This window comes from Micropterus salmoides, unplaced genomic scaffold, assembly GCF_014851395.1.
Source record: "Micropterus salmoides isolate LMB-PRFRI ecotype aquatic unplaced genomic scaffold, ASM1485139v1 Ms_hic_scaffold_1, whole genome shotgun sequence".
NCBI lineage: Eukaryota > Metazoa > Chordata > Actinopteri > Centrarchiformes > Centrarchidae > Micropterus > Micropterus salmoides.
This window is the reverse complement of record NW_024040040.1, coordinates 65,064,768-65,087,611: the sequence shown is the minus strand read 5'-3', so window position 1 is coordinate 65,087,611 and position 22,844 is coordinate 65,064,768. Positions and strand designations below refer to the sequence as shown.

The 22,844-nt window shown below is 39.6% G+C and overlaps 2 long non-coding RNA genes across 2 annotated transcripts; both read right to left on the bottom strand.

The window, feature by feature from the left end:
- Positions 1 to 633: 633 nt before the first annotated feature.
- Positions 634 to 1,262, bottom strand: LOC119899198. Its single transcript, XR_005443745.1, has 2 exons — positions 1,201 to 1,262; positions 634 to 1,086 (listed from the first exon to the last, which is right to left on the bottom strand). It is a non-coding gene; the product is annotated as an uncharacterized LOC119899198 (long non-coding RNA).
- An 11,820-nt stretch (positions 1,263 to 13,082) lies between these two features.
- Positions 13,083 to 14,068, bottom strand: LOC119899187. The gene is made up of 4 exons (XR_005443741.1): positions 14,016 to 14,068; positions 13,825 to 13,912; positions 13,651 to 13,708; positions 13,083 to 13,450 (listed from the first exon to the last, which is right to left on the bottom strand). It is a non-coding gene; the product is annotated as an uncharacterized LOC119899187 (long non-coding RNA).
- Positions 14,069 to 22,844: the final 8,776 nt, after the last annotated feature.

The following is a 22,844-nucleotide window of genomic DNA, read 5'->3' as shown; positions in this document are numbered from 1 at the left end:
TATTTTCCTCACTGTATATGTCACCAAGTGTGATCCCTACAGGTCACCTGATATGTTGGGTATTTTGGAATTGCACATTATTGATATTTTATTTATTATTTTATATTTGCATTTGTTCCTATTTTGCATTGCAGCTGCTGCACAACAATTTCCCTCCAGATAAATAATCTTATCTATCTTATAGCCATGCTATTCTTGAAAACTACACAGTAAATCTCAGAAAATAATGGATGTCACTTCATTGTGGTCAATGCACCAATAGTTTAACAGACAAGTTTTCCATGTCTAATAATGTTGCTGATCACAAAAAAGTGTAAAAGTACATCTTAAAGTGAGAGACAGAGAGATGTGTTGCTTTGGCTGCTGCCAGCAAGACTTTACTATGAAAGCAACACATTTCATTATACTGTGAAGACACAGGATAGAGATAAATCTCTTCAATCTCTATGAAAGACATATTATTGCTATGATGGGACAGGGTCTGTATTTATAAACCTTTGCAGACTAGAAAATTGTCCTAACTTTCCCAGAACCTCATTTTAGGCTGAGGTGCACAAGCATTTTATACAATTTCTCAACCAAGAAATGATCCTGATTTTAGGATATTTGTAAGAAATAAGTCAGAGCAAAAAAAAGATTTACATTTTATTTTTATTCATTAATGATAATTACAAACTTTTCTTTCTGAATAATAAACATAAATCCAAAACTTTCTGTACACTGTCGCCCTCTGCAGCAGTGAGAGGAAACTGAAATGATGATCAAACTGCAGAGTTGTTTATTCAGCCACTGCAACACTAGCAAACTGTGATAGAGCTGGGCTTCTGTTTGATTTCACTGTTTAAATATAGACTGTACATGCTGTGATTTACTTAGCTTCGAGTTTGATGTTTGTTTGATGTTTGTTCCTCTTAATCTATAACTCAAAACTATGAAAGAAAATATTCAAAGTAAAAGATCAGTGATTGAACTGGTTGATTCTTATATTCTTATTTCACCTCATCCACAGACAGAAAAAAAGCAGAGCAATCGGCGTCACAACCACCAGAGTCAACCTGATGATATTTATTATCACTGATGATTTCTCTAGAAATGGAGATAGACAGTTATTAGATAAACTGTGCTGGACCTCATTAGCAGAATTTGTTCATCACTTTGCCAGGAGATCGTCTTCTGTTAATCAGCCAGGTAAAAACGTACCTGCCACAACAATCAGATGTAAGGTGGAGTTATGACGTCCTCTTCTGTTCTGGGCTTCACAGTAATATTCCCACTGTGTTCAGCTCTGAAGTCAGTGATGGTGAAGTTCTGTCCTGATGCTTTTGGTGAATCTTCATTCTCCTTGTACCAGGTATAATTAGCTGCTGGGTTAGCATCACTGCTGCAGGTCAGAGTCACTGAACTGCCCTCCACTATCTCAGCAGAGGGACTCACTGACACAGAGGGAAGCTTTGGAGCATCTGTAGAAGGTATAAACATGAATTACTGAAATGCTAGACTATGTTATAGACGATTGACTATTTTCATAAAATTTCTCTGTTTGTGTCTTTTTGATTCTCTAGTATTTGACAAAGTGGATGTCCATAGTGCTGATTCTGGATCTGTCCCAGGTCTGAATCCTGTTTGTTGAAACTGACAGCCAATAGCAAGCCTTTAATCATTTGGTATTTTCAAAAACACAATTTGTCAGTGGTCGTAGCAGCACTTATGTGTTTCAGATTTCCCACTACTAAAGACCGTCTGTCTGTCGAGTCTGTCGGCAACAAATCTTCAGAGACTGGTAACTCCATTTTAAAGCTTTACCATGAAAAATTTAAAGTTACAGACTAACAATATGCATCCTGTCTTAATGAAAAATGTTATACGTCTAATATTCCTGAATCACTGAAATTTGACATAAGAGTTATGAGTTATATCACAACATGCAGGCACGTGCACACATAGACATTAAAAGGGGCTTGAGCAGCTGCCAGAAAGTTTCCTGACTTAAGCAGTAACTTCATCATTTTGATCGTAGACTCCTCATCTAATAACTATCCATTCTATTAGTTTGTTGTATGCTGATAGATCTTTACATGATACAGACAGCCCTCCCTCAAATGTGAAACTAAGTCTATGACACCATCAGTTATTGTGTGTGTGTGTGTGTGTGTGTGTGTGTGTGTGTGTGTGTGTGTGCGTACATGAATACTAAAGAAGACCACGGTCTCTGTTTGAACTGATTATTTTCTAGAAACAATTGCATGAGTGTGAGGAATTTAAAATAACTTGGTAAGAAAGTCAGAGTTGTGTTAATATATTTAATGTTTGGTTTAAAAAATAATTTAATAAATAATTATGAGAAGTTCCCTTTTTTAACTTGAGGCCCCGCCCACCAAAATGTCTGTGCATGTCCCTGACAGCATGTATCTGAATACTGATTTCTATGGTGGTATTTTTTTAATTTCTATAAATAATGCTGCTGTGTTTATATTATCATCTAGAAGACTATAATACTGTGAAAATTTTAATTTGTATTTTAACACCGCTGAAACAGTCCATTAAAACTGCTGTGACAAAGCAGCTCTGCCTCAGTATAATTCTTGTAGACTGTTGATCTGATCACCTGAACCTGGAGATCTGGGAAGAAAAAACAGAAATATTTGTTCTTTATGTGGAACTGAATCACACACAGAGATATAAACAATAGAACATTATGACAATCATGTAATCAGTTAATCACACAAACAATTATTTCCCATCAGGATCACTATTCAGCACATTCATTTTATTTTAAAAGATACATGAAGTCATGATAAAGAACATCAGCTAAAATGTTCAAAACAGCGTCACATTATTAGAAGATTGTGGAGTGAACTCACACACTGATGGAGAAGGAAAATGTCCTTTAAGGGCACAGGAATAGCTGTCCTCAGGATAAAAGTAGTCTGAATAAGAAGGTGCTTCTTCCTCAATTTTCTGTCCATTCTTGATCCAGACGTAGGAAAGATGATCAGGTAGATGACAGCTGCTGTGACACTTCAGCTCTGACTTAGTGGAATAGAATGATCTGCTCACCTGCACTTGGAGACCTGGATCTGTGAAGGAACAGGAATGTTATTTTAGACAAAACTGTCAACATCCACATTCAAAAATATACACACAACACATTTAAATTATCGGTACATAGATGCTGAAAATATAACATATGAATGAAAATGTTACCTCTGACAGACAAAGTGACTCCAGGTGAACCAGTATATCTTCGATCTGGCTGGTTTGTTATGAACATGAACTTGTACTCAGCTGAGTCGCTCTCTCTCAGGTCTGTGATTCTCAGAGTGCAGATGTTGTTAGAACAACTGTACTGCAAACGACCTGCGTATCTTGAGTCTGTTTTCAGATCCACAGGTTCTTTATCTTGCAGTTTAGTAAACCAGAATGTTTCCTCAACTGTAGTAACACGGTAATTTCTTCTGGATGGGTATGTGAGGGTGCAGCTTATTTCCACTGTTGATCCTTTTAAGGCACAGATCTGAGTAGAGGTGTAAGTCACTCCCCAGCCATACTGACCCTGAATCACTGTAACACAGAGCACATCAGAAACTACAGTCAGACTCAAACATCAGGAGACAGACTTGAATGTGAAGAGGTGGTTGCAGAAAAGTAACCAAAAAACAGTTTAACAGAGCTTAAGCTTAAGTCACTCTGTGTTGGGGACTTTGTAATGTTTGTTTTACAAATGGGTACAACGGTACATAAATGAAGTTGTATCTGGTTTATGCCAAAATGAACAGAGCTATGGAGGAATATTCAAATAAAAAATAAATAAATTCAAATTTAAAAAATTATTATTAATTATAACGTTGTGGTTGGAGGATTTCGGAGATCCTGGGGGAAACCCACGCAAACGTAGGGAGAACATGCAAAAAGGTCACAGAAAGGCCTGGGATGACCGAGGTCTTAAACCAGGTAGTTCTTGTTTCAGGCCACAGTGCTGTCCATTGAGAGAAGAGAGAAATGGAGTTTGGGGGGACGAATGTGAGAACTGAGACAAATTAGAGAGAAGTATGTGCAGGTAACTGGATTAGAGAGGCACGGGTGGTTGGATTAGTGAGAGAGAAAGGAGTGGTATAAAAATCATTCCATTAACTAAAGACCCCACCAGTTGTGAGCTCTAAGAAGTAGTTTATTATATAAAGAAGGATCGGATGGAGGGGTCAAGGGGGAGGGATGAAGGGGATGAGAAGGTAGGGATGGAGAGGGTTGGTTTGGGTTGTGGCCGGAGTAGCTAGAAACCCAGCATGTCTGTAGAGGCATATATTGCTTTATGATTCCTGAAAAATTGTGTTGCTGGACTAAGCGAGAATGAGCTCTGGCTCACGTGGCTGTGCAATGTTGGTGGGAGGCAGCCTGCAGCCTCGGATGCAAAAAGGACATTATATGTGAAAAAACTTGTGACGCTGAACTACAGAGCCAAATCCAAGATGATGGAGAGGTAGTCGTACAACTCAGCCCTGCGGTTGGGGAAAACTGAACAGATGGTAAGATGCTGAGCCAATTCTACGGCTGTGAGTTCCCTAGAGCGTGAAGGGGAGGGATGTCTAAGCTGAGTCGTGCCATGGGGGTGTTAAGAGCTCCCTGGGGTGGTGGTGGTGTAAAGGATGGCTGGGACAGGAGTGCAAGGTCAATTTAAGTACCTGAGAGGATTTGTTGTCTAAGAGAAGGCGAAATGGGAGCACACGGCTGAAAGTGGGTGGGCAGCGGAAGCCAAGGTGAAATTGCTAGTGGTCATGGGATTGCTGATGGGTGGAGCGGGATGGATGGGGGTGCAATAGGAACAGAAAATTTGCGTTTCCTTGAGTGCATGCTGAAGGTCGGGTGACCATCTAGTTGGAGATGGTTGTGGTTTTGGAAGGAGCCAGAATCAGGGGCTGCAGGTTGGCCAGTGTGAGGCTGCGGACTGAGAATCGAGGGACCAAGCGGTCGGATGTTGGGAGTCTGGAAGAGCGGATTTCTCCCGGAAATCGGTGATGGCAGCAACGGCTTCTGTGTATGTTTGGTGGAGTCAGGGTGGAGCTGCGTGATGAAAAATAAGGGACAATGCTGTGCTGAGGAACTTGGACTACGGAGCGAGGTTGCTGTGGATGAGTGGCTGGCCATGTGGGAGTGGACGGAGAAGGTTAGGAGACAACAGAGTGATAATGGTGTGGATCATAGTCTGAGGGGCTGAGAACCAACTCATAATCCATGTCAAGGTGAGCTAACATTATAAATAACTTTTAAAGATGTGGATGAAATGAGTGAAGCATTGGCAGTTGGAATAGTGAGAGAGAGAGGTGTAGTCTTGTTCCTGAACTTTAGTTATAACTTAATTTACTGAACAGAATGGGAAAAATTGAAGATTTAAATATTTGAAAGGGGTAATTCATTCAAAAAATTGTCTGCTTTGATCAGTAGCTTTCCTTTCGGTGGTCAGGCTGCAGTTGAGTGTGAATGGAAACACTGAAAAATCGTACTGTATGTATAGTGTGATATGTAGAAAAAACAGACACATCGTCTGAGCAAATTAATTTTGGCCTATTTCCATGACTGTTTTAAAGGTGAAAGATGAAATTATAGCTGTGTTAAGGAATGAAGTAAAGGTAAATTTTGTCATATCATTTTTTAAAACATTGTCTAATAATAGCTTTAAAAAGACGAAATACACAATTCTGATTGTATATAATCAATACCTTGTATACTTCAGTTTGAAATGTTTAAATTGGTCTTCTTGGTCATCTTGTAAATGTAATTTTCAATTTAAATAAAGCAAAGTGAATGTCATGTATTGTAGCCAGTCTAATACTGTGCTAATGGCTTTTTCTTTTCTCCAAAACTTTATTCAAAATTAGGATATACAGCAGGAAAACAACATTTTCTGTACATCAGTAAAGTCCATATCAAATAGACCAGGGAGGTCAAGGGTTATGGAAAGGAAAGTATAATTTTAACAAAAGCAAAAGAACAATTTAAATAAATATCTTGTAAAGCTTACAGAGGTCATATGATTTAACAGCTTTTTTGTTTTTACACTCAGATATTGAAAGAACATAGTGCTTAATGTTAGCTCCAAAAAGCTTGGTTTCTTTTTTAAGAATTTTGACTTGTGCAAATAAAATTAAAAGTACATTTATCACATAATATTCTGAATATAATTTTTTTGTCATGTTTAGTGAATCCAAACAATACATTTTCCCACCGCAATGCAAAGTGAGGGTAAATATGGACAACAATAAATTGAGAAACTTTACTCCAAAGTTTCTTGGTACGTGGGCAAGACCAAAATAAATGCACCAGTGTTTCATTGATTTCTCCCCAGAAAGTACAGCTGATGTCCAAGTCCTTTTTCAGTTTTTGCAGGTATCAGTTAGTGGGATAAAATCTGTGAAGCATTCTGAATGAGATCTCTTTGACTGATTGGTTAAAAAAAACTTGTGTGGCAAAAGCCAAACTTTTTCCCAACAAATGAAGACCAATATGACACAGCAGCGAGTGTACTCCTAATGTCCTGTTGAAAAAGTTGACGAATGGCCTTATTCTTACTTTTAGGTAGCAGCGAAAAACAGATATTCCCAACAGTTGTTTTCTTCACATCTACCAGTGTTGGGGAATCATCAGATCCATTAAAACCTTTGAAAAGTGAGATGACAGCTGAAGGTATCGCATCAAAGACGATGGAGAAGTCCTTTGGTGAAACAGGGATACTATAGTGATGAATAAATTCAATGTAGTTATACAGTTGACCACGTTGGTTAAATAATTGATTTACAAGCAAAATGTTTTGTCATACCACTGCTGAAAAAAATAGATTTGTTTTATACAAAATATATCTGTTGTTCCAGATATAAAACCTATGGGGAGTGAAGTTGTGCTTGTAAATTAGGGACCAAGCCAGTAGCATTTGTTTGTGAAACGAAGAAAGTTTCAGAGGAATATTTTCATTATTATAAGTGCATACCAACAAGAACTGGAGACCACCAAGTGAAGAAAAGACATAATGGGAATAAAATTCCACATACTGGTTGGGCAATTTAAATACCACTTAATCCAATTAATCTTGAAAGTGAAATTTAAGGTAGTAAAGTCAAGAAAGCTAAGGCCACCTTTACTGTACTGTTCATTCAAACAGACTTTTTCAGATAATGATTGCGATTTTTCCATACAAAATCATAAAGGATTTTATCTATGGTTTTGCACATTTGTTGATTTTATTTATTTATATATATATATATATATATATATATATATATATATATATATATATATATGAGAGATAGAGCAGCGTATGTTACTCTTGATATTCCTTCGGCCGTTGAGAGTAAAATCCTGCCTTTCAAAGACAGATCACGTAATAGCCACAGGTTAAATTTCTTCTTCATGTTTTCAACAATGGGAGTGAGGTTATTCTTGCATCTTTGGTGTTCATTTTTATCAATTACAATACCTAAGTAAGTAATAGAGCTTTTCACAGGAATATTAGCAATTAACTCAACATCACAATCTTTAAGAGCCAGTAGTTCACATTTTTTAAGGTTTAGAAGAAATGTCGAAATCACTACATGAACTGGATGCACGGATGACGCTGAGGATGAGCGCGATTGAAGGACACTGATCCAGATAAATGTTAACGAATCAACCTAAATTGGATTAAAAATTATTGTCTATTTTTAAGTTTAATTGAACCATTTGCATTACTATACAGAGTCTTGATTGCATCACAAAAGAAATCCCCAAAGCCAAACTTCTTGATTGAATGATAAAGAAAATTATGTTCGACTGTATCAAAAGCCTTGAAAAGAAAAACAAAAAGCTGTCGTCTGAAATTAAATGTGAAGTCAACTAAATCTATACTAATCTAATGTTGTTGGAGATATGCCTTTTAGGCATAAAGCCTGATTGGGCTTCATCAATTATAGAATCTAATACTTTTTTTATTCTTCTAGCAAAGATCAAGGCCAACATTTTGTAATCATTATTCAATAGGCTAATTGGACGCCAATTATCGATATAAAGTAAGTCCTTGTGTGGTTTAGGGATTAAAGTAATCAAACCTTGAGTCATACTCCATGGTAAGGTTTTGGCTTTCATACTTTCATTAAATACCTGCAGTAAGAAGGGCACCATCTGCTGGGAAAACAATTTATGAAATTCAGACGATCTGTCCAAGGGGACTTGTCGTCTTTTACAGTTCTAAACATTGACTGACTTCTGCCAGGGATAAGGGGAGGTCACAAAAATCCCTCTCTGAGTTGTCGAGGGGTATTTTGTAGAGAATTGAGGAACATTGAAGCATCATCGTCAGAATATTCTGGAGGTATATAATTTTTCATAAAAGGAGGAACAAAAATGAGATATTAAATGCTGATCATCACTTATAGAGTTGCCAATTTTTAACTCATTAATGGTATTCAACTTTGCATGATACTTTTCCAGTTTGAAGAAGTATGAAGAATTCTGTTCCCCTTCTTCTAACCACTGTTTCCGAGACCTTATAAAAGCTCCTTCTGCCTTATTTTTATATATTTTATCCAGGCTCTCTTGTAGATTAATTTCTATTTTCTCCTCCTCTGTTAAGACGTCTGGTGATATTTGAGACATTACCGAAATGCCTGTGAAAACTCTTTGTTCCTCTAATTTTCTCATTTTAGCAAGATTTCTACCAAGCTTCGTTAGGCATTTTGCTGATTCATATTTAAATAACTCCCAATTAACACTAAACAAATTTTCCACCACAGCTTTGTTAAAAAAATATTTAATCAGCTGTGGGATTTTCTGTTTAACCTCACCACTTTAAGAAGAGAATTATTTAGTTTCCAGTAACTGGCTTTATAAGCATTATCTGAAAATAATTTAATAGAAATGAATACTGCTTTATGATCGCTTAAGGGACAGGGAAGAATGTTAACTGAGATATCCGGCTCTTTAATACTTTTTGATACTAACCAGAAGTCTATTCAGAAAGAAACTATATCGGGAATTTAGTTCTCCATACGTCAGTTAAATCATACCTGTCCATAAAAAGCTTAAAATAAGCATTTCTATTGTTATCTTTTGTAGGTGGCCATCTGTCAATCTCAGAATTTAGAGTAACATTAAAGTCTCCTCCAAGTAAAATGTGAGAATTTGGAAATTTTGTTAGCCAATGCTTTAGTCTATTTTCTATTTTAACAAATAATTGGATATTTTCTAAATTAGAATTGTACCCATAGATGTTGAAAATGATTTAAACAATCTTGTTGTAACCAACCACTTGGCAGATCAAATGACCTTTTGGATCTGTATCTCTGTGTGAAATGTTAAGACTCCAGCTGATCTTTCTGAGCAGTGAGAAAACCATAAATCGTTCCCCCACTGGGATCTCCAAAAATTCTCCTCCTTTGAGTTTGAGTGAGATTCCTGACAAAATGAAAAATCTGTGTTCAGCTGTTTAACAAATGAATATAAAGCTTTACGTTTAGTTATATTTCTTAACCCCCTGGCGTTTAAGAAACTATAGACAATGACATTTTCAAGAATAAAAAGGCTTATGAAGTATTAGGGAACAAGCAAACAAACAATGTTATACTGAGCACCAATTGCACCTTAAAATAAAAATAGTGTTACATGGTGGAAACTTAAGACCATATTTGCTGTGTCCCAACTTCTTTATCAAAAGACAAAAAAAGTGTATTTTAAATTGTTGGTCAGTAGTTAAGTATGATTTTTCCAAGGACTATGTTGAGCTACATCCCACATAAACGTTCTTCAATAATCAAAACTAATACAGGACCAGGCTTCAGAACGACGTAGTAAAAAGAGCCAAGAGCCTGGAAATTCACTTGGGTCATATATCAAAAATAAACATGTTTTATCCAAAAAAACAAAACCATGAGGGTCTGAAAGGTCGTCTCATGTTCATTAATCCAGGGATTTCGGATCATAGTCGTTGCAATATCACCAATTTATTGTCCTCCACACAGACGAAAGGTGCACAAAGTCCACAAGCACGAAGACTCAAAAAATAACACGGCAACAGCATTCAAACAAACTCCGCCATAGCAGTCAAAAACTTGTTTGCCCTTCCGGGGTCAACACCTGACGACTACCTGTTGCCCCCTCGCTTATATAGTTGAGCCTAGAGCACCACCTAGTGACCAAACAAAAATTGAACAAACATTTGGCTCCTACATCATGTGTTGCAGGGATCACACCACATTGCAAATCATCGCACGTCAAATGTTATTTCCTAAAAAAAACCTTCCTCTGATTCTGAGTGTGATAATATAATAGAAATGTAGATGTCCAGTACCTTGTACAGAGAGAAGGAAGACCACAAATCCACTCGCTGCTGCTGGTAAACTCATAGCTGCTCCTCACATCTGTTAAATCAGCAGGTAGATCAGATACATGAGAAATCCTGTATGTCAGTTAGTCACAATAAACATTTCTAATGAAAATGGGCCAATGTTGTCTTTGAAGACAGTTTGTCTCTGTGCTTGGTACACTTGTGTTAAAACAGACATTGAGGTGTTAAAAGCCGCCCTGACTTTCTTCCTCATTACATTATTAACATGCATAAACAGATGAATGTCTGTAAATCTCAAGTCCTCAAGTTGAAATGACTGAAGTTATTAGTATTGTTCTTATAATCTTTATTATTCTTACAGTTGTTTTGCAAATCGTGCAGTAACTTTTTAAAAATATAGTGTATTGACGTTATACTGCACTGGTCCAGCTCCATCTTTCACAGCAGTAACAGAGCAGAATGTGTTACTGTAGAGCTTAATAAGAAATGCATGTTGCTTACATCTCATTGACATAAAGCATTCCCTAGCCCCTTATCCTTACCTTAACCGTCACAACTGCCCTTAACCAATTCTAACCTGAACCCGAAAACCAAATCTTGAACCCTCAAATAGTTCTTTAAACCTCTGTGGTCCCACATTTTGGTCCCTACAAAGCTGGTTTGGACCCCACAAGTAAGGTGAATCCTAGCGGCTAGCCAGGCACGCCCTCAAAAACAATGGTGGAGAAACACACTGAGCTGCAGCACACAAACGTCCACTCGCTGCCTCCCCCCACAGCCATCCTCACTACCAAACATTAGGCAGTCAATGCAAATAAAGTTGTTACTGTGATGTAGAGACAGTGCACATAGTTAAAATGTTATATGAAAGATCAATTTGTTACAAATTCAAAACTTACTACTGAAACTCTTGCTCCAGTCTATGTTGCAAAGCTGGTTTGGGAACAGCTGAACCGAAAGCTTTGTTACCAGCTTGTCAGGACCAGCCCTACTCTGCTTCTGATTGGCCAGGAGTCCTTAAATAGGTACTGCGCAAGCGCAACTCCAAACAAGGATCAAATTTAAGTGTGATGCTTCACTCAGTAGCTAAAATGGCTGAAGTTAACACAGGGTAAACCAATTCTGGTTCATCCCCTCTCTCTCAGGTCTGTGATTCTTAGAGTGCAGTCGTTTTTATCACAGTGAGAGTCCACATGACCTGCATATTCTGAGTCAGCTCTTGATAATGCTTTTTCAAGTGATTTTAGGGCACAGATCTCAGTATAAGCCTCTCCCGAGTTATTCAGACCCTGCACCACTGTAACACAGAGAATATCAGGAAGCACAATTAATTCTTCTTGTTTGAAAAGATGTATCCCTGCTCTCTACAGATCTGCTCCCTCACACACCTACATTAGAATACTGTTTGTGGATTTCAGCTCACAACACCCCATTAGTTGTCAGTTTTAATCATCATAATTAAATGAAATAAACATTTGAAATATATCAGCCTGTGTATAATGAATGAATATAATATCCAAGTTTCACTTTTTGAATGGAATTACTGAAATAAATCAACTTTTTGATGATATTCTAATTATATGACCAGCAGCTGTATATATCATTTCATGTCTCATCTCACTTTCCTAGCCATAATCACAATCCTTAGAAGTATTCCTACTCTGTTAGTATAATTTTGATGTGTAGGGCTCTACAAACAAGTTAGCAACAATAAATATGCAACATCTGGTTAGACTTTCAAAATAAAATTTGTGGTTAACGTTGTGAAACAGCACAGGATTTACATTGTGAAACATTGCAATTTGGTTAAGTTTAGCCACCAAAAGTATTTGCTTAGGTTCAGGAAAACGTCATAGTTTGGGTAAAAATAGCTACGTAACCTACTTAACTTTACTAAAAACCATTAATGTTGTTTCACACAGTAAACAAACACTGGCTTCGCACACCAGCCAGCCCCAACCACCTCCTTACTAGGACTTTTTATTTATATCGTACACCTGCTTTTAGTGTTGATGAATCACACAGGGATTCCCCGTGTGTTGAACTATGATGATAAGGGGCTTCACAGTACAGTAAACTGACACCAAGAGGTCTTCACCATGCGTCTATATCAAGCGGGAAGCTTCCAGTCTGATATGCAAATCGAATGTGGAAGTCCCTTAAACCTGCATTCTATCAAATAGCCAGCAGGGGGCGACTCTTCTGGTTGCAAAATGAATTCCGGCTCCATTAGAAATAATGTAATAAGGTAAAATGAGGCTACTTCTCAGCTTATTTATTCCTCAGTAAACACTTTCCTAATGAGTTTATGGTCTCAATCGCTAGTTTGAAGTCTTCTTCAATATAACATAATGTTCATTTAGTAAATTATGGTCCCATTTAGAGGAAAATAGACCATAAAGCAGAGTATGCTTTCAGGGTGGGATCATCTGTGATGGCGACCTGTCAATCAGGTTAGAGTGACTCGTACCGATGGTACTGTGTAAATTTAACCAGCGCTGTTGAAAAAGCGTATTAGGAGTTGGCTGTTCACTTTCTCTGGTGAGTACATCTAGTTTTAGACTGTTGTTCGCAAGACAAAATTGTCAGTCCTGTTAACGTGAATTACAGATGCCCCTAGCTAAGACAGCTAAGAAGCTCCACACACGGCCATTAGCTCCACCGTTTAGTCCAAATATGGTCACGTTGCAAAAAAAATCTATATGGCGGCGCCCTACCGGCCAAACTTTTATATACGGTCTATGGTCTATATGTGACGACTGAAGAGTGAGAAGGATTGGTTTTGAAAAGACTTTATTGACTTTCTCTGCCAGGACAGGTGTAATGTGAAAGGGCAATCAGTTTTTCATAAAAGCAAATTATTACATAAAAAGTAAAAATACCATTTATTTAATATTCATAATATGTTAAACCCTGAGCGTATGTAATGTACCTGGACAGGTAAAACTACAGCTTACATTCTACTTAAATCCTCTGCTATGCTATTGCTGACTACCTGTGCTGCTAATAAAAAGTAAAAAGTAAAATATTTGGAGTTCCTCCATATCCCCCTGTTCTCCACTGGAGTACTTCAACGCTGTACTTCTGAAGAAATTCACATTCCTTTTTGATTCAAGGTTTAGGCATTGGACAATCAGACTCCAACTGATGGGGAAAAAAACAAGATGAGAGTCAAAGGCCTCAGAAATGGTTTGGATACAGTTAGATTTTATATTAAAATATACCCAGACATGTTTAAACCAAATTTGTTTCCTTAAATCGCTCTTTACCTCTGAATGTATAAGCCAACAAATTACAACCCTGGTAGAGTAAGTTCTGTCACTGTAGCCCAGCAGCTTTCTCACCTCTATAGTCTCTATCGGTTCCTTTGGTTCCGTGGTGTAGCTCAGAGTTTTCTTCTTCCTGATTTAAATCAAAAAACAAATAAACAAATATTTTAATTGACAACTCCAAAACTAGCAAAGTAAATATTCAAAGTAAAAGATCAGTAATGAACTGGTTCATTCTTATAGTTTCACCTCATCCACAGACAGAACAGAAGCAGAGGAATCGGCGTCACAACCACTAGAGTCAACCTGATGATATTTATTATCATTGTTGATTTCTCTAGAAATGGAGATTCAGTTATTAGTTAAACTGTGCTGGAACCTTACTGGTAGGGTCTGATTTGTAAATCACTTTGCGAGGTGATGCTCAAAGACAAACATACCTGCCACAACAGTCAGATGTAAGGTGGAGTTATGACGTCCTCTTCTGTTCTGGGCTTCACAGTAATAATTCCCACTGTGTTCAGCTCTGAAGTCAGTGATGGTGAAGTTCTGTCCTGATGCTTTTGGTGAGTCTTCATTCTCCTTGTACCAGGTATAATTAGCTGCTGGGTTAGCATCACTGCTGCAGGTCAGAGTCACTGAACTGCCCTCCACTATCTCAGCAGAGGGACTCACTGACACAGAGGGAAGCTTTGGAGCATCTGGGGAGAACATGTATGGAAAGTTTAAGGCAAACAAGGTTGTTGTTTTTAGTGCTACCTACTGGGAGGGACACCAAATAGAAATATTAATAACAGATTACGATAACAGGATGTCATAATTTATCTGATGAGCTATCTATTAATGTGCTTGATTTGCTGTGCTGCAGGTTCAACATAGTAAGGGAGAAACTGTGTAGTAACTAACTATGACATTAAGTGAAAATACAATATTAACATGTTTTACTATATCAGAATGGACAAGAGAGGCATTTGCATGTTGAATTACTCCCAAACCATTAAAGCTGTAATCTCAATGTCCCAATGAAAATATTTCCTCTAAAGAGTCAAAATATTTTTCCATTGTGTCCAGGCGATTATTACCGGGAGTTTCCCATTCTCCTGCTTAGATGTAATTTGGCATCTGACAGACAGACCTATCAACAGAACTGAAACCTAAATTCAACTTCAATTCAACAATGTTATCAAAAGCGGTTGAGAAGTACTGATGATTGGATGATACTGAGGCTTGCTCCTACTACACCTGCTGATTCTGTGTTCCTCCTGCTAATAATATATTTAGCCTCTCTTCCATGTCAACAGCACTGTGCCATTATTGCTGACATAAAAGTTTAAGTAAAATCTTCTCCTGCAAAGACTGGACAGATTTAAGCTGTGTTTTATTTTAAAATAAACTGTTCCACTCACATTTCACATTAATGATGTATTTAGTTGTCTTCCTCCCCAGCTGGTTCTCAGCTGCACAGTAATACTCTCCAGAGTCAGAGGACTGGATGGAGCTGAAGACAAGCTGTGGTTCTTCACTGAGCAGAGTTTGGTTCTCCTTGTACCAGGTGTATTTAGCTGCTGGGTTAGCATCACTGCTGCAGGTCAGAGTCACTGAACTGCCCTCCACTATCTCAGCAGAGGGACTCACTGACACAGAGGGAAGCTTTGGAGCATCTGGAGAAGAGATGAACATGAAGTACTTATAGATTAGATAATGTTATCGATTGACTATTTTCATTAAAACTTTCTTTTTGATTATCTCTAGTATTTGTCACAGCAGCTGTCCAGAGTGCTGATACTGGAGCTGTCTCAGGTTAGGCTCCTTCAGGTGAAAACTGACAGCCAATAAAACATCTTTAACAACTCCACACAATTGTTTCTATATACAGGATGCTCGTTGTGTTCAGGTCCTGTTTATTGAGTCTGTCTGTCCTGACAGTCTTCTCAGATATGTTTTGTAAATAATTCTACATAACAGACTGTAAGACCTAATATTTCTTTAAACACACAGCTTTTGCATCATGAACTACAAACTTGCTATATTTACAAGACTGAACATGAACCTCATTCTTGTTTGTGTTATGATCCTGTTGCAAAGAGAATTTTGTTTTTATTGTAATAGTTTGCAAACATTACATTTACTTATTTGAGAGATGCTCTTATCCAAAGCAACTTAAATTTGACGAACAACATAATCAGTAAAGCATCAACATAGTAAGAGATCTACAAGTCACAATAGATTCAAGATTCAGTACACAGAAATTCTTACTTTGCTGTCCACATCAAACAATAAATGTAAAATGAAATATGTATAAATAAAAATACAATGAAAATATATGATAAATAAAGATATAAAATAAGCTTCAAATATAAAAAGTGTAAACATCAGATGTAAAAAAAAAAAAAAGACATACATACAGTTCGTCGTTGTGCGGGCAGACGGATTAAACAGTGCAACTGATAAATTATATCCATGCGGAAATTGTGCATGGAGCAATGTGCAGGTGTGCAAAAATAGTGCAATTAACATGTCATGGTACAGTGTAAAGATGGGCATGATTATGGAGTCCACATGCCTATTAACTGTTTAGGAGTCTGATGGCAGTGGGGAAGAAAGAGTTATTCAGTCATGTAGTCCTACATTTCACACTTCTGTACCTCAGAGCCGAGGGTGTAAATAGTTCGTGCTGGGGGTGGCTGGTATCCTTGATAATCCTGTGGACTTTGATGGTAGATGCTCTGCAGTGGAGTCCTGGTGATCTTTTCAGCTGTCTTCACCACTCTCTGCAGGCGCTTGCGGTCCATTGCAGTAGTGCTCTCAACAGTGTACCTGTAGAAGTTGCTGAGAATTTTAGGTGACATACCAAACTTCCTTAGTCTCCTCAGGAAGTACAGCCACTGTTGAGCATTCTTGACCAGCTGAGTAGGGTTCAGTGTCCAAGTGAGGTCGTCGCTGATGTGGACGCCCAGATATTTGAGGCTGCTCACCTTCTTTACCTCAAGCTCCAGGATGAATAGTGGCTGATGAGGTCTCCTCTCCTTCCTCATGTCCGCTATTACCTGCTTCATTTTTGTCAGTATTAAGGGTGAGGTTGTTGTCCTCGCACCATGCCACCAGGCTGGTCACCTCCCTCCTGTAGGCCGCTTCCTCCTCGCCAGTGATATGTCCTATCACTGCTGTGTTGTCCGTGAACTTCGTTATGATGTTGTCCTTGTGGGAGGCAGCACAGGCTGAGGTTCTGTTGCAGATCCTGACTGACTGGGGCCTGGCAGTCAGAAAGTCCAGGAGCTAGTCGCAGAGTGTGGGGTGCTGTCCAAGTTCAGACAGTTTGTGGGTGAGTTTTACTGTATTAAAAGCAGAGCTGTAGTCAACAATCAGCATTCTGATGTAGGAGTCTTTGTTTTCCAGGTGGGAGAGGGAGCAATGGAGGGCAGCAGCGATGGTGTTGGAGGTTGACCTGTTGGGCCGGTAGGTGTACTGCATCGGGTCCAGGGTGTCTGGTATTTTGCTCTGAATGTGGGCCAGCACCGTTCTCTCAAAGCACTTCATTGTGATTGGAGTGAGAGCTACTGGCCTGTCATTCAGAAGTCAGGTGGGTTCTTTTAGAGGAGGAAGGCACGGATAGTTGTTGTTTTAAAGCTGGAAGGTACGGTGTTCTGGCTGAAAGAGAGGTTGAAGATGGAGGAGGGAACATCTGCCAGCTTATTAGCACATGCTCTGAGTGCCCGCCTAGGAATGTTGTCAGGTACTGCTGCCTTGCGGGGGTTGATGTTACTCAGGGGTCATGTGTACTTGGCCAGGTGAGACTGTTATGGTCTTAGTGGTCTTGTAGTCGGTGATGTGCTGCAGGCTTTGCCACATCTGCCCGGGGTCAGCAGAAGAATAAAAGTGTCCTCCTGAGTGGCTGCCTCCAGAAACACATCCCAGTATGTTTGAGCAAAAGAGGGTGCTCTCAGCCTCTGGAATCCAGAGTTTGACTTGTTTGGTGGCAGGGTTTGTCTTGTTTCAGTCTTGCAAGTGCAAGAAGTGGGGGCAGGGTGCAGCTCTGTATGCACCACGTATGTTGCTGTAAACAAAAGCCAGAGTATCCTTTTCACGGTCGGGAATGTCTACGTGTTGGTAGTATTTAGGGAATACAGTCCGTTGGTTGCACTGGTTGAAGTCGGCATCAGGGTGAGCCGTTTCTAAAGCGTTGTGGAGACTGCTGAGCGCTGCCATAGAGTTAGCTCGCGGGCGGATGTAAACAGCGGCTAGAAATACAGCAGTAAATTCCCTTGGTAGATAATAGGGCTGGCATTTCAGCAGTAAAAACTCCACATCTGGCAAACAGTGTTTATAAACAGTCCGTATATCCCCACACCACGAGTTGTTGATGAATACACACACACCTCCCCCTGTGGTCTTACCAGAGGCTGCGGTCCGGTCTCCCTGGTGCACACAGTGAGTCTGTAGCTGAATGGCGTTTTCTGGGACGCTATCTGAGAGCCAGGATTCGGTGAAAATTAGAGCGCAGCACTCTCGCATTTCCCGTTGAACTGTAATCCCGGTTCTGAGCTTGTCCAGTTTATTTTCCAGCGATCACACGTTAGCTAGCAGGAGACTGGGTAGCGGAGGTCGGCTAGCTCTGGCTTTTAGTCTAGCATAAATCCCTCCCTTCTTACCGTACTTACATCGCTGCCTCCGTTGCGCACTCCTTGGGTCAGCTTGTTCAGTCAAGCTAGGTGCTTCAGGGCCTTCCTGGGAGTGGTGGTGGCCTTGGAAGCGAACAATGTGTTGTAGCTCCGGTGGCATAAAACCAGTAAATCCAAAATGACTGTGTGTGTTGGCTCTGTCCGGAAGAGCCTGTCTGTGGTATATAAGCAGTGCATGGCAATTATACACTCCAGAGAAAAACACACAAAATAGAAACAGAAGAAAAAGCTAATAGCATGTAGGGCATCAATGGGGTAAATATCTAGGGAAAGTTAACGAAATGATGCAATCAATACAAGAATTGTAAGGAGATAGAAGAAGAGCACAGGAAGTGCATGTTCAAGGATAGGGGTTAGAGGTGTTATAAGAGAAAGTGATGAGTTTTCAAGAGCTTCATCTGATGATTACTTGGATTACTTTATTCAGTCTCTGTAGTTGTAGCAGCACTCGTGTTTTTCGGGTTTATCACTACTGAGATAAAGGCTGTCTGTCTGTTGAGTCTGTCAGGAATATATTTTCAGAAACTGGTGTTATAAGCCTGAATTTGGACTAGAAAGCCTAGAAATTTAAATTTGTTGTAATAAGCAAGGCCCATTTTAAGCAATCATGACTAAATTTTATGGATCAACTGAGTAGTGACCCTAGATTGTACAAACTGAATTTTGTACGAATCAATGCAGCAAATTAATAGCTATAAACTTTTTGCATTTGTTTGGCACCCCCTAGTGGAAGAATACCCCAGGACTGCTCAGCAAAGCTTGGTCGGAGCATCCGAACAGAAGCACCAAGTTTGGTTACAATAGCTTAAGCCAATTTGTATTTGTAAATTTGTACACAAAAACAAAAGTTTTATGTGTTGAAGCCCATCAGGCCAAACGAGATTCAGATGATGTCGAGTGAAAACATCAACATCAGAAAGGCTGATTGTTAGCTAACGCCGCCGCAAAGTTATGGCTTTCCATATTACTTCACCAGCTAACGTGATCCATAAAACTATTCTGTGTACCACCTGTATTATTATTACTATGTTGATTTAGCCTGCAGGAAATGATGTAATGATACAAAGCAAATGTGGAGCAATTTCTTTTAAAGAGGTGGTATTACGCTCATTTTCAGGTTCAAAATCTTAATTAGGGATTGTACCAGAACAGGTTTACATGGTTTCATTTTCAAAAAACACCATATTTTTCTCATACTGCACATTGCTGCAGCTCCTCTTTTCACCCTGTGTGTTGTACGCTCCGCTCTTGAGCTACAGAGTGATGCATCTTACTTGTACAAAATCTTTGTTGGGAGTTGCACATGCGCAGTTCCCAGGTAAGGACTACTAGCCAATCAGAAGCAGAGAAGGGCGGGTCGTAAGAAGTTTCTTCAGACTGCGACCGTAACCTAGCAGAGATGCTCACAAGTCTTTGACCTAGAGTTCAAGTCAAGTCTCAAGTCTCTCGAGGTTATTACGAATGCTGTTTCACCTGCTGCGTTCAATCCAGGTTGCTAATAAAACTTCATAGCTATAAGGAATTCTGTAACTGTAACCTGTTTTTCATTTACAGAGCACAACCATGTAATGTGCAATTCAATTATTGACAGCTTATTAAATACTGTAAGTCAGCACACTCCCCAGACTCTTAAACCCAGTGTAACGTTAACTAAATACCATTGTGACGTTGCATAATCAACAATAAACCTGTAACCTGTTTTTAACTTATAGAGCACAACCATGTAGCCTAATGTACAATGTTTACATTAGAAGTTTTAAAGTTTATGATGAATGGCTCAGCAGCTGCCGGTGTTTGTTGTCCTCTCTCACGTGTGGCTGCGCGCAGCAGATGCTACGTGTTACGTAGGCAGGTTATAGGTAACGGAAGGAGGGGAATAACGGAAAGCTGAACAGACGTTCCCTAAAAATAAACATTGTTCACGAGTCCCGCACCTCGAGTCCGAGTCGAGTCTGAAGTCACTGTGTGTGCGACTTTAGTCGCGCTCGAGTCCAAGTCTCTTACTCGAGTCCCCATCTCTGTAACCTAGCAGGTATAAGTTACAAAAATCACCATATTTCAACTCAATTTTACATAAAAATTGGCCAAACAATTTGAATGTTTGCTCAGTAGCTTTCACATCAGGTGTAACGTTAGCATTATAGTTATAACTTTAGCTGTGTTAGCCAACGTTTACAACAACTCCGCACTTGAACAGTCTGTGAAGTTACATTGCCGTATTTATTTTAAATGTAATTCACAACCAATAAAGCATACAGGCCAGGCCCAAACAGAGTCGGAGTTGCATTGTCTTTTAGGGCTAAACGTTGAACTGCTGGTGTTCTGATGATCTATGCTGCCTTGCCAAAAAATGCTATCATAACGCAAATCGATAGACTCGGCCCTGCTCCGTTTTCCATTGCAGATAGTAACCAGAGATAGTAGGTAGCTTGTCGTCATAGCGATGCCACACACAACTGCCGCGACGTAATGTTCAACGCGACACACACACCAGCGATCCACACAGCTTTCTCTTTTTTAAGTTAAAACATTTCAACATTCCTCAGAATGTAAAGACAGATAAGCGGTATGAAAACCTTCCAGCTGTGTTTTCCTCTGCCGTTGTTGCTGCAGCGGTCTGTGTGATGGCGGGAGCAGAGGGCTCTGTGAGCGGGCAGCTGTATTATATTAATATATATTAAAGCACATTTTTGTTCCGCCATCACTTCTCATAAAACTGTCAATATTCAAAATCTACACAGCTGATTTCACCTCAAAACTTCTCAGAAGTGGATTTAGTGATGAAATTCCTTACGAAAACTATAAAATATAAAACTTTCTGTTGCTGGCCTCTGTCTGGTGCAGCAACGATGATGCAGTGAATAGTGAATATTCCCTCTGACCAATCAGCAGTCTGTCTGTTTTCACATTACATTTTGTATCCCTCAGCTCGCTTGGAACCTGGAAGCAGGTACAGGCACAACATTTCTACAATGGAAAACCAAACAAAGGCGAGTCGAGCCAAAGGACCTCTGCTCAGACTAGCTTGGTTTGAGGGCGTGTCTGACCCCGCTAGCTGCTTGGCAAGCTTTATGACGCGTTTTCATTGTGACGTCACAAGTGGAAGTGAAGGGCTGGACTACGAGCTGTTTTCAAGCGGCTCAGAGCAGAGCTTTCTGTGGGAGATGGGAACTCCCTTTGGGCTTTTTCACTTTGCAAACCAAAAATGACATATAACTCAATAAAGGAGAGGGGAAAAACACAAAAAGCATAATACCACCTCTTTAACTAGCCTACAGTGATGAAAGGCAGGCAGGCAGAGTTAGCACTGTTCGCTTCGTAACGTCCTATTTAGATTTATTGTTGTTTTACTGATAACTCAGGTACAAAGCTTCTCCACCTTTCAGTTGCTGTAACTGAAGATGACCCACAACTAACTTTATAACTAACTGTTATAAAGTATGGCAACAATCTTGTTTATAATATTCAGTCTAACTCACCAACCGTTTCGTTATCATCCAATACATTTTGCTGTGCTGATGTGGCAGAAACGAGTGGGCTATAACACTCGAAAAGCTGAAAGTGTCCGACAACGTCACTTGGGATAGGCCCAAGACCCTTAGGGGGCAGAGACAATCAAGTAATTATAAAAATATAAATTTTTTTTTTATATATTAAAATAGCAAAACCTGCTCTATTAAAAGATATGTAATGCGTATTAGAGAAAAACAACACAAACACCATTCAAATCAACAAACCCGCATGTGTAATTAAAGGATCAAAATTGAACAAAAAAAGAAACACAAACAAACCCACATGCAATATACATCCAGTTAATACCAATATTTACAGAACCAATGTCTGGATATTCAAACACTTAGAACGTATCACTCCAAACCAGTTCTGTGCATCCAGGGCAGTCATATATCCAGACACTGTATCAATACACATAGCGATATCCAGAACAGCAAGAGTGGGAGGAGAAACGCGCCGGGGAGTGTTAACCTCTTTAGATAACTGTGGCACCCAGCAGCCTCGACAGCAGCATGCACACGGCTGTAGCTCGGTCCAGCGCTTTACAGGACACGCCACCCTCAGACCCTGGCAGGGGGGCAAGCAAACCGCGCAACCACACAGCACCCAAAGAGGCACCCAACGGCAGCAGCCCAGGTATTCATCAATCCACACGGGGAGTATCCACGGCTGAAACAAAGTCAGCTCACTCCGCAGTAAACTAACAACCTTTGGCAACGGCAACAAACGTGCAGCACACCAGCCCAGACGCATCTCTACTCCCAACAGGAGAAGACAGAAAACCCAAATGAGTCTACCACACAGGCTTAAAAAAAGGCAGCTCTCCACCTCCCACAATCAAAGGGGATGAGCCCCAGGTGTGCTGGTGCACCTTCCCATGCACAGGTAAGAGGGAGGGAAAAAAACCTCATCCTGCCACACTGACATCGCTGTGCTGACATTGAAATAAACACAAATAATGTTAGTTACTGAAAAGCAGCCAGCAAGCTAACGCCGATGTAGCACGTCGGCTAAATGCAGCAAATGCAATGTTATCATGTAAGGAGCATGGATTAGTTCAAGCTGCAGCTGATAAAA